Source organism: Anolis carolinensis, chromosome 5, assembly GCF_035594765.1.
Source record: "Anolis carolinensis isolate JA03-04 chromosome 5, rAnoCar3.1.pri, whole genome shotgun sequence".
Lineage (NCBI taxonomy): Eukaryota > Metazoa > Chordata > Lepidosauria > Squamata > Dactyloidae > Anolis > Anolis carolinensis.
The window spans coordinates 2,959,077-2,974,576 of NC_085845.1; the positions used below are offsets into that span (position 1 = coordinate 2,959,077).

The following is a 15,500-nucleotide window of genomic DNA, read 5'->3' on the forward strand; positions in this document are numbered from 1 at the left end:
CCAGTACAAGAAAACCGCACTGCAAACTAGAGCTGACAGCTGGCACAACAAAACACTGCATGGAAAGTTCCTTGACAAAATTGAAGGAAAAGCTGATAAGGAGAAGACCTGGCTCTGGCTCACGAATGGGACCCTGAAGAAGGAAGGAGACAGAAGGCCTGATCTTTGCAGCCCAGGAGCAAGACATCAGGACAAAGGCAATTCAGGCCAAGATCGAAAAATCAGCTGATGACCCAAAGTGCAGACTGTTCAAGGAAACCGATGAAACCATTGATCATATCCTCAGCTGCTGTAAGAAAATTGCACAGACAGACTACAAACAGAGGCACAACTATGTGGCCCAAATGATTCATTGGAACCTATGCCTCAAGTACCACCTCCCTGCAGTTAAGAACTGGTAGGATCACAAACCTGCAAAAGTATTGGAAAATGAGCAAGCAAAGATACTGTGGGACTTCCGAATCCAGACTGACAAAGTTCTGGAACACAACACACCAGACATCACAGTTGTGGAAAAGAACAAGGTTTGGATCATTGATGTTGCCATCCCAGGTGACAGTCGCATTGAAGAAAAACAACAGGAAAAACTCAGCCGCTATCAGGACCTCAAGATTGAACTTCAAAGACTCTGGCAGAAACCAGTGCAGGTGGTCCCGGTGGTGATGGGCACACTGGGTGCCGTGCCAAAAGATCTCAGCCGGCATTTGGAAACAATAGACATTGACAAAATTACGATCTGCCAACTGCAAAAGGCCACCTTACTGGGATCTGCACGCATCATCCGAAAATACATCACACAGTCCTAGACACTTGGGAAGTGTTCGACTTGTGATTTTGTGAAACGAAATCCAGCATGTCTATCTTGTTTGCTGTGTCATACAACGTCGTTGTGTCAATAATAATAATAAAACTTTATTTATACCCCTCCACCATCTCCCCAACGGGGACTCGGGGCGGCTTACATGGGGCCATGCCCAAAACAATACAATGTAAACAGCATATAAAAGAACAGTTAAAACACAAGTGTGAGAAAAAGGCATAAAATACGCACAAAAAACCATTAAAAACACAACAAATTGTGTTAGGAAGGCAATGTTAGCTTTACTTTATTTTACAGTTTGCTGTCCAGGGGTGAGAATTTCCATATTTCTTCAATTCTGAGTTGCCAGTGATTGCAAAAAGCACAGTAATTACAGTACCACTAACAGAAATACAGTAGAGTCTCACTTATCCAACACTCACTTTTTAACTTTAAACTTTTTTAACTTTTTAACTTTCAAACTTTTTAAGCCGAGGGCCGGTCCACAATCCTTCAGACTGTTGAGGGGCCAGATTATCATTTGAAAAAAAAAATACAAACAAATTCCAATGCACACTGCGCATGACTTATTTGTAGTGCAAAAACAACAACAACAACAACAACAACGAAAGAACAATACAATATTTAAAAATAAAAACAATTTTAACCAACATACATTGATCAGGATTTCAATGGGAAGTGTGGTCCTGCTTCTGGCCAATGAGATAGTCAAGTTAATTAGGATTGTTGTTGTTGTTGTTGTTGTTGTTGTTGTGTGCCTTCAAGTCATTTCAGATTTTGGGCAAGCCTAAGTCTAAAATTTATTTATTTATTATTTATTTATTTACTGCATTAATTTACTACATTTGTATCACGCCCTTCTGACCCCAAAGGGGACTCAGAGTGGCTTACAAATTATATGTACCGTGTTTCCCCGAAAATAAGACAGTGTCTTATATTAATTTCTGCTCCCAAAGATGCTCTAGGTCTTATTTTCAGGGGATGTCTTATTTTTCCATGAAGAAGAATTCACATTTATTGTTGAACAAAAAAATGAACATTTATTATACACTGTACAGTAGTTCTCATTATAAACCAGCATAACCAGACAAACTGTGAATCCTATCAAGAATTTCTTGTTACTACCATTATTTCCATGTACAACACTTTATGGTACGTACATTTCTGGTGTTCTGTTCGACGGTCATGCTTCCAAACAAAAACTTTGCTAGGTCTTACTTTCGGGGGAGGCCTTATATTTAGCAATTCAGCAAAACCTCTACTAGGTCTTATTTTCTGGGGATGTCTTATTTTCGGGGAAACAGGGTACATACAATCTATTATATTATTAGCATAGCACAATATTAGCATTATATATTACTATATTGAACTATACCACTATACTGTAATATTATTAGTAATATTATATGTAATATAGAACATAAAATTAATATTATTATATGGTATTATTATTAGTGTTATATTGTATTACATTATAATATTATTAGCAATATTTTATGTATATATAATATATATTATATTATAAAACTGAGGGCGGGGGCCAGGTAAATGACCTCGGAGGGTCGCATCCGGGGGACCCCTGCATTACACCATGCAACACAATTTCTGTTCCTGGGTTATAAATGTCATTTCCTAATTGGTTCTGGAGCCCCAGTGATGAAGTGTGTTAAAGCGCTGAGCTGCTGAACTTGCAGACCAAAAGGTCCCAGGTTCAAATCCCGGGAGCGGCTTGAGCGCCCGCTGTTAGCTCCAGCTTCTGCAAACCTAGCAGTTCAAATACATGCCAATGTGAGTAGATCAATAGGTACCACACTGGCGGGAAGGTAACGGTGCTCCATGCAGTCATGCCACATGACCTTGGAGGTGAGCACCAACCCCCAGAGTCAGACACGACTGGACTTAACGTCAGGGGAAACCTTTACCTTTTAATTGGTTCTATCATAACAACATGGGAAAAGTTTGTTAAACTGCAAAAACTTTATTTTTGCAACAAAACAAAAAGATCCTGCACCATCTTTTGCTCTAATTTTTCTTGACTAGCTCATCAAGTCTCAACTAATTCAACATAGGGTTGCTGTGAGTTTTCCGGACTGTATGGCCATGTTCCAGGAGCAGCATTCCCTCCTGGCGTTTTGCCCACATCCATGGCAAGCATCCTGAGAGGTTGTGAGGTATATAACACCTTTTGCTCTAATTTTTCTTGACTAGCTCATCAAGTCTCAACTAATTCAACATACGGTTGCTATGAGTTTCCCGGGCTGTCTGGCCATGTTCCAAGAGCAGCATTCCCTCCTGACGTTTTGCCCACATCCATGGCAAGCATCCTCAGAGGTTGTGAGGTATATAACACCTTTTGCTCTAATTTTTCTTGACTAGCTCATCAAGTCTCAACTAATTCAACATAGGGTTGCTGTGAGTTTTCCGGACTGTATGGCCATGTTCCAGGAGCAGCATTCCCTCCTGACGTTTTGCCCACATCCATGGCAAGCATCCTCAGAGGTTGTGAGGTATATAACACCTTTTGCTCTAATTTTTCTTGACTATCTCATCAAGTCTCAACTAATTCAACATAGGGTTGCTGTGAGTTTTCCGGACTGTATGGCCATGTTCCAGGAGCAGCATTCCCTCCTGACGTTTTGCCCACATCCATGGCAAGCATCCTCAGAGGTTGTGAGGTATATAACACCTTTTGTTCTAATTTTTCTTGACTATCTCATCAAGTCTCAACTAATTCAACATAGGGTTGCTATGAGTTTCCCGGACTGTATGGCCATGTTCCAGGAGCAGCATTCCCTCCTGACGTTTTGCCCACATCCATGGCAAGCATCCTCAGAGGTTGTGAGGTATATAACACCTTTTGCTCTAATTTTTCTTGACTATCTCATCAAGTCTCAACTAATTCAACATAGGGTTGCTATGAGTTTCCCGGACTGTATGGCCATGTTCCAGGAGCAGCATTCCCTCCTGACGTTTTGCCCACATCCATGGCAAGCATCCTCAGAGGCTGTGAGGTACATTGGAAACTAAGCAAATGGTGTTTATATATCTGTGAAAGGTCCAGGGTGGGAGAAAAAAATCTTGCCTATTTGAGCCAAATGTGAATTTTACAAGAGTTGTTTTATTATTATTATTATTATTATTATTATTATTATTATTATTATTATTATTATTATTACATTTCTATCCTGCTTTTCTCCCGTGGGTGGGATTCAAAGTGGCGACCAACATATAAAATTCATACAAATACATTAGACAGCAATGCATAATCAATTAAAACATCATATCCTGATATAAAAAAACCCTATTAAGATATCAAATAAAACAAATTTAAAACTTACAACAAGCAACATATTAAAGATATCGATAACCTCTAGCCACTGAAGTTATTTGCAAGTATTATCCAAAAAAAGTTCTTTCTTTCTTTCTTTCTTTCTTTCTTTCTTTCTTTCTTTCTTTCTTTCTTTCTTTCTCTCTCCCACCCTGGACATTATTCCACAGGTGTATATACTTGTCTAGTTTCCAACAGACCTTACAACCTCTGAGGATGCCTGCCATAGATGTGGGCGAAACATCAGGAGAGAATGCTTCTGGAACATGGCCATACAGCCCGGAAAACATACAACAACCCTGTGATCCTGGGCATGAAAGCCTTCGCCAACACAATTCAACATAGTTTGTGGCCGCCACAAAAACTAAGGTTCTGGAGGAGAAACTACAGTAGAGTCTCACTTATCCAAACTTCTGGATTATCCAACACATTTTTGTAGTCAATGTTTTCAATACATCATGATATTTTGGTGCTAAATTCGTAAATACAGTAATTACTACATAGCATTACTGCGTATTGAACTACTTTTTCTGTCAAATTTGTTGTATAACATAATGTTTTGGTGCTTAATTTTTAAAAACATAACCTAATTTGATGTTTAATAGGCTTTTCCTTAATCTCTCCTTATTATCCAACATATTCGCTTATCCAACATTCTCCAGCCCGTTTATGTTGGATAAGTGAGACTCTACTGTACTGTATTTACAAATATCTTAATAGGGTTTTTATATCAGGATAGGATGTTTTAATTGATTATTCATTGCTGTCTAATGTATTTGTATGAATTTTATATGTTGGTCACCACTTTGAATCCCACCCACGGGAGAAAAGCAGGATAGAAATGAATTAATAATAATAATAATAATAATAATAATAATAATAATAATAATAATAAACAACTCTTGTAACATTCACACTTGGCTCAAATAGGCAAGATTTTTTTCTCCCACCCTGGACCTTTCACAGATATATAAACACCACTTGCTTAGTTTCCAATATACCTCACAGCCCTGAGGATGCTTGCCATGGATGTGGGTGAAACATCAGGAGAGAATGCTTCTGGAACACGGCCAGATAGTCCAGGAAATTCATAGCAACCCTATGTTGAATTAGTTGAGATTTGATGAGCTAGTCAAGAAAAATTAGAGCAAAAGGTGTTACAGTAGAGTCTCACTTATCCAAGCCTCGCTTATCCAAGTTTCTGGATTATCCAACGCATTTTTGTAGTCAATGTTTTCAATACATCGTGATATTTTGGTGCTAAATTCGTAAATACAGTAATTACTAAGTAGCATTAATGCGTATTGAATTACTTTTTCTGTCAATTTTTTTGGATAACATGATGTTTTGGTGCTTAATTTGTAAAATCATAACCTAATTTGATGTTTAATAGGTTTTTCTTTAATCCCTCCTTATTATCCAACATAGTCGCTTATCCAACATTCTGCCGGCCCATTTAGCTTGGATAAGCGAGATTCTACTGTACCTTCAAAGGAAGGACCGCAAAATGAAACAGGAAATAACGCTCTGTGGCTCACATTAACCACAGCGTTGTGCAGCAGGACTCAAGGACTGCCTGGCAGATTATACTAATGAGGTCTAAGAATAATCAAATCCACAAAAGTGAAACCTGCAAATGGGAAGGGTTGGCTGTAAACTTCCAACTCTTTGCCCAAGACCTGCAAAAATGCACTTTTGCATCTTCCCATATCATCCCTCCACAAGTCAGAAACCCCTCCTTCAAAATACGCAGGAAAATCTACTGATCGATACCGTCCTTGCTGCAAAATGCATTGATGACAACGGAGGATTATTGCAAAATTGGCCCAGCCCAAATCAAGAAAAATGGCAGTTTTCTGGGAGAGACTCCATGCTAAGAGAATCAACTTCAGGCCGGAATCACATGAAGCAGGGCAACCTTTTAGGGCAAGGGTCTAGGACTGTGTGATGTATTTTCGGATAGACATTGACAAAATTATGATCTGCCAACTGCAAAAGGCCACCCTGCTGGGATCTGCGCGCATCATCCGAAAATACATCACACAGTCCTAGACACTTGGGAAGTGTTCGACTTGTGATTTTGTGATACGAAATCCAGCATATCTATCTTGTTTGCTGTGTCATAATAATAATAATAATAATAATAATAATAATAATAATAATAATAATAATAATAATAATAATATGGAAACAATAGACATTGACAAAATTATGATCTGCCAACTGCAAAAGGCCACCCTGCTGGGATCTGCACGCATCATCCGAAAATACATCACACAGTCCTAGACACTTGGGAAGAGTTCGACTTGTGATTTTGTGATACGAAATCCAGCATATCTACCTTGTTTGCTGTGTCATAATAAAATAATACTTTATTTTTCTATCCCGCCACCATCTCCCTGAAGGGACTCGGGGCGGCTAACATGGGGCAATGCCCAAAACAAAACAGAATAAAGCAATTACAACGAATATCCAAACAAAAAAAGTAATAACATAAATCAAATAAACAATTTAAACATTTTAAAAAAATACAATAAAACACATAAAATCAGAACAAATGAGTAATAATACAGGATCAACCACTGGAGATAAAAAGGGTCAGGCATATAAAACACAATAGCCAAAGCTTTAATAAAGTGCATAAACAAGTGTCAGACAGTCGACTGGGATAATATGGGATAAGGTAAGGTAGGAAGGGATTAAAGTGCTAAGAAGTGATGTCTCGGTGAAAGGGTCTGTCATGTTGGTGAATTAATCAAATGCACACTGAAATAGCCATGTCTTCAGCTGTTTCGGACAAGTTTTTCAGTGCTGGCTGAGTACTGCTGGTGAAGAGAGCTGTGTACTCAGAGAGGCCTTGCTATTTTGAGGCCTGTTTGCTGCTGCGAAAAGAGGGAGAAGAACCAGGACTGTATTCTTCTCTTGTGGACTGAGAAAGGACTATTTATGACTGTGGACTTCTGTAAGTGATCAGAGGGACCATTGTAAATACAACTATTATTTGATCTCTTGGAATCAGTAAAGTTCTGTATTTTTTGTTCTGCAAACCTGAGTGGCATGCTGTTGTTCTGCAGGTAACTCTGGATCGTAGGCACACGTAAGAGCTTCCATTTATCATCCTCAATCCGTAATACAAAACACCTGGAGGCCCAAAGGTTGGAAACCACTGCTCTAAGAAGACATAGACCGGGTCAGACCTTTCCAAAGGGACTCCCTTGGACCCAAACACTGTGGCTGCACCTCTACTCCCAAGTGCATGGAAATATATATTTGTGTGCAGGAGATTAACATCTTTACAAACCAAACTCCCACCGGAGCCGGGGAGGTCAGCTGTCCATCCCCCACCGGCTTAAGCCCTGAACAGCCAAGCCTTTGTGGGTCTCCCGGTCACGGAGTTCACATGGCCGAGCTTTGGAAACGGCAAAAGGCAAGAGCTGGAAAGCAGGCACCGGGCAAAGCCAAACAACCACAACACAGCAGCCAGCCTCATGGGCTTTGCAGTGGCACAAGTGCACAAGTCCTGTGTATCATATCTACATATATCAGAGTCCTAGAATTGGGAGCAACACCAAGGGCCATCATCTAACCCTATTCTGCTAGGCAGGAAGACACCATCAAAGCACACCTGACAGATAGCCATCCAGCCTCTGTTTAAAAACCTCCAGAGAAGGAAGGAGGCTCCACTGGACTCCCAGTAGATCTAGAGTCAGAAAGTCATCCAATCTGAACCTATTTTGCAATGCAGAAAGACAACCCAAGCCCTCCTGAGAGATGGCCATCTGCTTAAAAACCTTCAGAGAAGGATTCTCTTTGTGAACTTTTGGAAAGGCAAATTGAGACTGTTTAATAGGCTATTTTTCAAATTTATATATGTATACTAGCTGTTCCCGGCCACGTGTTGCTGTGGCGTCGTCTTAAGTGGGTTTTTGTTTGTGGAGGCAAGTATGAATGTTGTAATTAGTCACCCTGATTAGCACTGAATGGATCTGCAGCTTCAAAGCGTGGCTGTTTCCTCCCTGGGGGAATCCTTTGTTGGGAGGTGTTAGCTGGCTCTGGTTGTTTCCTGTCTGGAATACCCTTATTTTCATAATGTTGTTCTTTATTTATTGTCCAGATTGTGGAGTTTTTTTAAATGCTGGCTTACAGGTTTTGTTAATTTTGATTGTTCCCAGAAACCCAATGTGGAGAACTCAGGCAGAGGGGATTTTTTTTCCTTTTCTTCTTATTCACTGTAGAAGGTAGCGTAACTTAGTTTAGAATATATGTGACAGAGGCTTGGATGTTGAAAGAACAATAACAAGTTTATTTCAGGCACAGAGCTTAGTGGTTACAGTAACTTCTTTAAAGACACTTAGATAATGGTTGCAAATATAACCTATGAAGAATCCACTTTCAAAATACTTTCTCCTTTCCTTGAGCAGTCTAAACCTTTTTCTTCTCTTACAACCAACGCTATCAACTGATCACTTTGGATCTAACTGGGATTGCTTCCACTCAGACTCTACGAATAAACCCAAACAAGTCACTTAATTTGCTTAATATGACACAACTAGAGATCTGAGCTTCCCTGGTTTCCCTAACCTGGAACCAGTGTCTTCCCTGTGACTCGGATCACAGACTAAACTGTTTTTTAAAACAGTCTCTCCTTTTCCTCCAAACGGCGGTTGGCTCCGCCCTCGTTACTATGGCAACCTGCCTCAGAATGCTGAGCTGGCTACCATCCCCCACGCACTGGTATCTAATACTTACCCTTTTAAACATAGTTACACATGACTTTTAAAACGCAATTAAACATGACATCTATAAATCAAAATAAAAACACACTTCTTTACACCCAATAATAACAATAACAATAATAATAATATTAATAAAATAATGACTCTGAGGGGGGAATCCTTTGTTGGGAGGTGTCAGCTGTCTGTGGTTGTTTCCTGTGTGGAATATGTCTAGCTGGGCTCAGTCATGCGTTGGTGTGGCATAGTCTGTTGTTATGGCTAACATCACCCGGGAAGTTTCTCGGGAGGCCTCTGGACATGTGTGGTTAGTAATTTCTGGTTTTCTGTAATTTGGACCTCATTTTAAAGGGTTTTTTTTATTGAAAGACATAGATTAGATGACTATGTCTTTTGTGGCCAAATTTGGTGTGATTTGGTCCAGTGGTTTTGTTGTTTACTCCATAGGAATTACGTACATTACATTTTTATATAGAGAGATTTGCTTCCTTCCTGTAAGTTGTTTAGGGATCCCAATGTGGATGGTAACCGGGCAGGATGTCAATGAGGTGGAAGATGACAAACATAACTCAACTGGACGCAATGTGCCAAATATACGGTTGAGAAAAACCTTGGACTGCAGAAGAGGCAATCTTGGAGGGCATCAACCTCCCAAAGGCAGAAAGGAGAACGATTGTGGAACATGGAGATACACAAAAGGAGATTCTGCCCCTTTGGAAAGGAAATCAACCAAGGTTCCCGTGGATGATGGCTGCTTTGAGATTATTATGAGGGTCCCTCACAGTTAGAATCACAACAAGAGCAATGGCAAAAAAACAATGCAACTTGCAACATGTCCCAAGTCCCCGATTACAAACCAGAGATGGTGCAAAACTCCTGCCGGGAACAAACGAGAGGCTGTGGTCCTTCTGCACTGACCATTTAATGCGCCGCTTTGAATCCCACCCACGGGAGAAAAGTGGGATAGAAATGAATTAATAATAATAATAATAATAATAATAATAATAATAATAATAATGCAGTTTCAAAACGGGAGTGGAGAAAATGGTGCGCAGATGATTCCTTAGCCAGTTTGGGACCCAGATGTCGATGACGCAAACCACAAAACATTGATGCACACTCAGAGCTTTTTTTCTTTTGTGCGCCTGGCACTAAATTTGAATTGCATTAAATTGTGCAACTAAATTGTGGGAGTTGAAGTCCAAAACACCAGGAGGGCCAAAGTTTGCTCATGCCTCTTTGCAGACCTGACTTCCTTGCATTTCTATCTTTCTTGCATTTTCTGCTGCCCTGCAGACTAGGACACGGAACAAGGGCTTCAAACTACAGGAAAGGAGATTCCACCTGAACATCAGGAAGAACTTCCTCACGGTGAGAAGGGCTGTTCACCAGTGGAACTCTCTGCCCCGGGCCGTGGTGGAGGCTCCTTCCTTGGAGGCTTTTAAGCAGAGGCTGGATGGCCATCTGTCGGGGGTGCTTTGAATGCAATTTCCTGCTTCTTGGCAGAATGGGGTTGGACTGGATGGCCCATGAGGTCTCTTCCAACTCTATTATTTATTTATTTATTACATGCATTTATACCCCGCCCTTCTCCCCGAGTGGACTCAGAGCGGCACGAGGGCCAGCAACAAATATACTACCCTGTTTCCCCGAAAATAAGACAGTGTCTTATATTAATCTTTGTTCCCAAAGTTGTGCTAGGTCTTATTTTCAGGGGATGTCTTATTTTTCCATGAAGAAGACTTTACATTTATTGTTGAACAAAAAATGAACATTTATTATATACTGTACAATAGTTGTCATCACAAACCAGTATAACCAGACAAACTGTGAATCCTATCAGTAATTTCTTGTTCCTACCATTATTTCCATGTACAACAATCTATGGTACATACATTTACCAATCCTGCATGCTCTGGTGTTCTGTTTGGCGGGCCTGCTTCCAAACAAAAACTTAGCTAGGTCTTACTTTTGGGGGGAGGCCTTATATTTAGCAATTCAGCAAAACCTCTACTAGGTCTTATTTTCTGAGGATGTCTTATTTTCAGGGAAACAGGGTATAAAACAAAACAATTAAAACATGATAAAAAGTATACAAAAATTAAAACCCTGCAAGGCAGCGATATTGCACCATCCTCAGTCATTCATTACTGCTACAATTACAGATTTGCGACCCGATTACATCGGCCAATGAGTTTATTCGCTGAATGCCTGGGCGCAGAGCCAAGTTTTTAGTTTCCTTCTAAATCCCAGGAGGGATGGGGTTTGCCGGATATCGCTGGGGAGGGAGTTCCACAGCTGAGGAGCCACCACCGAGAAGGCAGGCCCTGTCCCTCAGTCCCACCAGCCGCGCCTGCGAGGCAGGTGGGATCGAGAGCAGGGCCTCCTCGGAAGATCTTAAGGTTCCAACGGGCTCATAGGAGGAGATACGTTCGGATAGATAGGCAGGACCAGAACCGTTTAGGGCTTTGTAGGTCAAAACCAGCACTTTGAATTGGGCTCGGTAGCATATCGGCAGCCAGTACGCTCCCTGTAAGCCGCTCCCATTATTAACCTGGCTGCCGCCTGCTGCACCAGCTGGAGCAGGGGTCCTCAAACTTTTAAAGCCAAGGGCCGGTCCACAATCCTTCAGACTGTTGAGGGGCCGGATTATCATTTGAAAAAAAAAAAATACAAATTCCGATGCACACTGTACATGTCTTATTTGTAGTGCAAAAACAACAACAACAACAACAACAACAACAACGAAAGAACAATACAATATTTAAAAATAAAAATAATTTTAACCAACATACATTTATCAGGATTTCAATGGGAAGTGTACTCCTGCTTCTGGCCAATGAGATAGTCAAGTTAATTAGGGTTGTTGTTGTTGTTGTTGTTGTTGTTGTTGTTGTTGTTGTGTGCCTTCAAGTCATTTCAAACTTTGGGCGAGCCTAAGTCTAAAATGTATTTATTTATTATTTATTTATTTACTGCATTTATTTACTACATTTGTATTACACCCTTCTCACCCCAAAGGGGACTCAGAGTGGCTTACAAATTATATGTACATACAATATATTATAATACTAGCTGTGTCCGGTCACGCGTTGCTGTGACGAAGTATGATGGTATGGGAAATAAAGTATTGAGGAATTGGTGGTAGTTAAAGTAAAGGGTCCCCTGGGCTGAGTGGGTTGCTAGGAGACCAAGTGGGCGGAGCTTAGCCTTCTAACTGGCAGCAATTGGATAAAAACAATTTTTCCTCTCCCTCTAATTAGGACTTTATTTTTCTTTTCTTTTTGTTGTATCAACCTAGAGGCATGGATGAGGGGTTGTGCTGTCAATTTTTGAGGTTGTGGGGTGTTTACTTTTGTTGTTTTGTCCGCTGCCGTGATGCCATCACTCTTTTATATATATAGATTAGCATAGCACAATATTAGCATTATATATTACTTTATTGAACTATACCACTATACTGTAATATTATCAGTAATATTATATGTAATATAGAATATATAATTAATATTATTATATGGTATTATTATTAGTGTTATATTGTATTACATTATAATATTATTATCAATATTATATGTATATACAATATATTATATTATAAAACTGAGGGCGGGGGCCAGGTAAATGACCTCGGAGGGCCGCATCTGGCCCCCGGGCCTTAGTTTGGGGACCCCTGAGCTGGAGCTTCCGGGCCGTCTTCAAAGGCAGCCCCACATAGAGTGCGTTGCAGTAATCCAGCCGGGATGTGACCAGAGCGTGGACCACCGTGGCCAAGTCAGACCTCCCAAGGAACGGGCGCAGCTGGCGCATGAGGCGGCGTTGTGCGAAGGCTCTCCCGGCCACCACTGAAACCTGAGGCTCCGGGCTCAGCGATGAGTCCAGGAGAACCCCCAGACTGCGAACCTCTACTATTCTATGATTCTATGATTCTATCACCTATAACAATGATGGGCAACCTTTTGCGCTTGGTGTGTCAAAATTCACCAAAAAACCTAGAATGACTTGGGTGGTGTGTCACTTCGAGAAAAAAAAACCCTTAATTTCATAATATATATAGTTTAAATAACAAAAATATATAATTGTAATATATAACTGTATTTAATAAATCAAAAACTATTGACTACCCTTATTTCCATGTGCAACAATCTATGGTCCCTCTTGCAGTTTCCACGCTGATTTCTCTCTATTCTAGTTTCAATGTAGTCATGAATAATGAATAATATAATAATAATATAATAATATACTACAATAATAATAGAATAATAATCTATATACAGTAGAGTCTCACTTATCCAACATAAACAGGCCGGCAGAATGTTGGATAAGCGAATATGTTGGATAATAAGGAGGGATTAAGGAGAAGCCTATTAAACATCAAATTAGGTTATGATTTTACAAATTAAGCACCAAAACATCATGTTATACAACAAATTTGACAGAAAAAGTAGTTCAATACGCAGTAATGTTATGTTGTAATTACTGTATTTACGATTTAGCACCAAAATATCATGATGTATTGAAAACATTGACTACAAATATGCGTTGGATAATCCAGAACGTTGGATAAGCGAGTGTTGGATAAGTGAGACTCTACTGTATATAAAAGAGTGATGGCATCACGGTGACCCACAAAACAACAAAACTACAGGCCCCCCAACCTCAAAATTTGACAACACAACCCATCATTCACGGCTCTAGGTTGATACAACAAAAACAAAAGAAAAATAAAGTCCTAATTAGAGGGAGAGGAATAATTGTTTTTATCCAATTGCTGCCAGTTTGAAGGCTAAGCTCCGCCCACTTGGTCTCCTAGCAACGTACTCAGCCCAGGGGACAGGCACAGTTAGGCCTCACTTAGGCCTCTTCCACAGATTATCAGATTTTAACTGGATTATAAGGCCCTTCCACACAGTTATATAACCCATTTAGAATCTTATATTATCTGCTTTGAACTGGATTATCTTGACTCCACACTGCCATATAATCCACTTCAGTGTGCATACTCAACATAAAGACAACCATACAACAGACATTCAATACCACCACTACCTCAACAATTTCTCACCAACACCACCAGACAACGCCACAGCAACACGTGGCCGGGCACAGCTAGTAGAATGATATAATGATAGTGTAATGTGCATAATTCCCATGGAGTAAACAACAAAACCACTGGACCAAATCACACCAAATTTGGCCACAAAATAAATTAGTCATCCAATAAATCTGCATGTGGCAGCGTGTCAGCAAAAATTGCCAGGCGTGTCAGTGCTGACACGCGTGTCATAGGTTGGCCATCACTGACCTATAATATCCAGTGTTTTGCTCCTCTCGTTCCAGTTCCCTTCCTATTGCTCCAATAAAAATGTGAGCAACCACAGCAGCAAGGGCTGCAACCGTAAAAGCGCAACCCGGAGCAGCCTGCGTCATTGCCATTCAGAAATTCACCCTTTTGTGGCTCTCCATCTCCCGGGGAAGATGATGCAACCCCCCCGCATCCTGCGCTCTGCAGAGCCGAGGCAGGCCGCATGCATTCATCACGTCTCCTCCAGCGCTTGCAAAACGCTGACCGTGCAAAACGGAGCACATGCACAATCCTGGCCGCAAGGCAAACGTGCATGCCTTCGATGCAGCAAGGCTGGCGTGAGATTTGGCCGCAGGGCAAGAGCGCCAGGGGACCGGTCAGTGCAACACCCTCTTTCACAGCTTTGCCCTGCAAATATGCAACTCACGAACCTTCCATCCAAAGAAAGCTATCCAGTCCAGAAAGTGCGAGGGTTGAATGAAAAGTAATGCCTCCACCTTCGTTACTTGGGTTTGGATGGGAATATTTTAATAAATCAAACGCAGAAATAATCCTTGGAATGTGCTCTTTAACGACCACTATTCACTTTTCTGCATAATCACCAGACAATTGGATACATTTCTGCCAACGATGAACAAGTTTTCTGAAGCCGTCGCGGAAGAAGTCGACACTCTGTTTCCGCAACCGGCGTCTCACCGGACCCATGGTGCACAGATCTTCCGATAGCCAAGCAAAGCAATCATGTCACCCACACCTTCTTGTGAAATGCCGATTGTGCTTGAAATTTCTCTCCGAGTGATATGACAATCGTCCTGAATCAATCGGTCAACCTTTTGCTTGTGAAACTCGGAGGTTGCTGTCACAGGACGTCCAACTCTTTGTTTGTCACGCAAGTCAGATGTTCCCACCTCAACATCTTTAAACCTACTTGCCCAACAATGCGCAGGACTCACATCAACACAATCACCATAAACAGCTTGCATTCTTGGCCCGGGGCTGTGGCGCAGACAGGAGAGCAAGCCAGTGCAATTAACTGTAATGAATCACTGACCAGAAGGTCATAAGTTCGAGGCCCGCTCGGAGCTATGTTGTTGTCTTTGTCCTATGTTAAAAGGCATTGAATGTTTGCCTAATATGTGTAATATGATCAGCCCTGAGTCCCCTTCGGGGTGAGAAGGGCAGAATATAAATGCTGCAAATAAATAAAAAATAAATAAATTCTCTGATGAATCTCCTTTGGGGTGACACCTTCTGCCCTCAAGAATTCAGCGACTGCATGTTGCTGAAGTTGCACTGACCGACTGTCTGTGCAGG

General features: G+C 41.0%; 1 protein-coding gene across 1 annotated transcript in view; it reads right to left on the minus strand.

The window, feature by feature from the left end:
- rab11fip5 (RAB11 family interacting protein 5) overlaps positions 1–15,500 on the minus strand; it is a 101,134-nt gene that overhangs the window by 39,637 nt on the left and 45,997 nt on the right. The gene's annotated exons all lie outside the window — the stretch shown is intronic.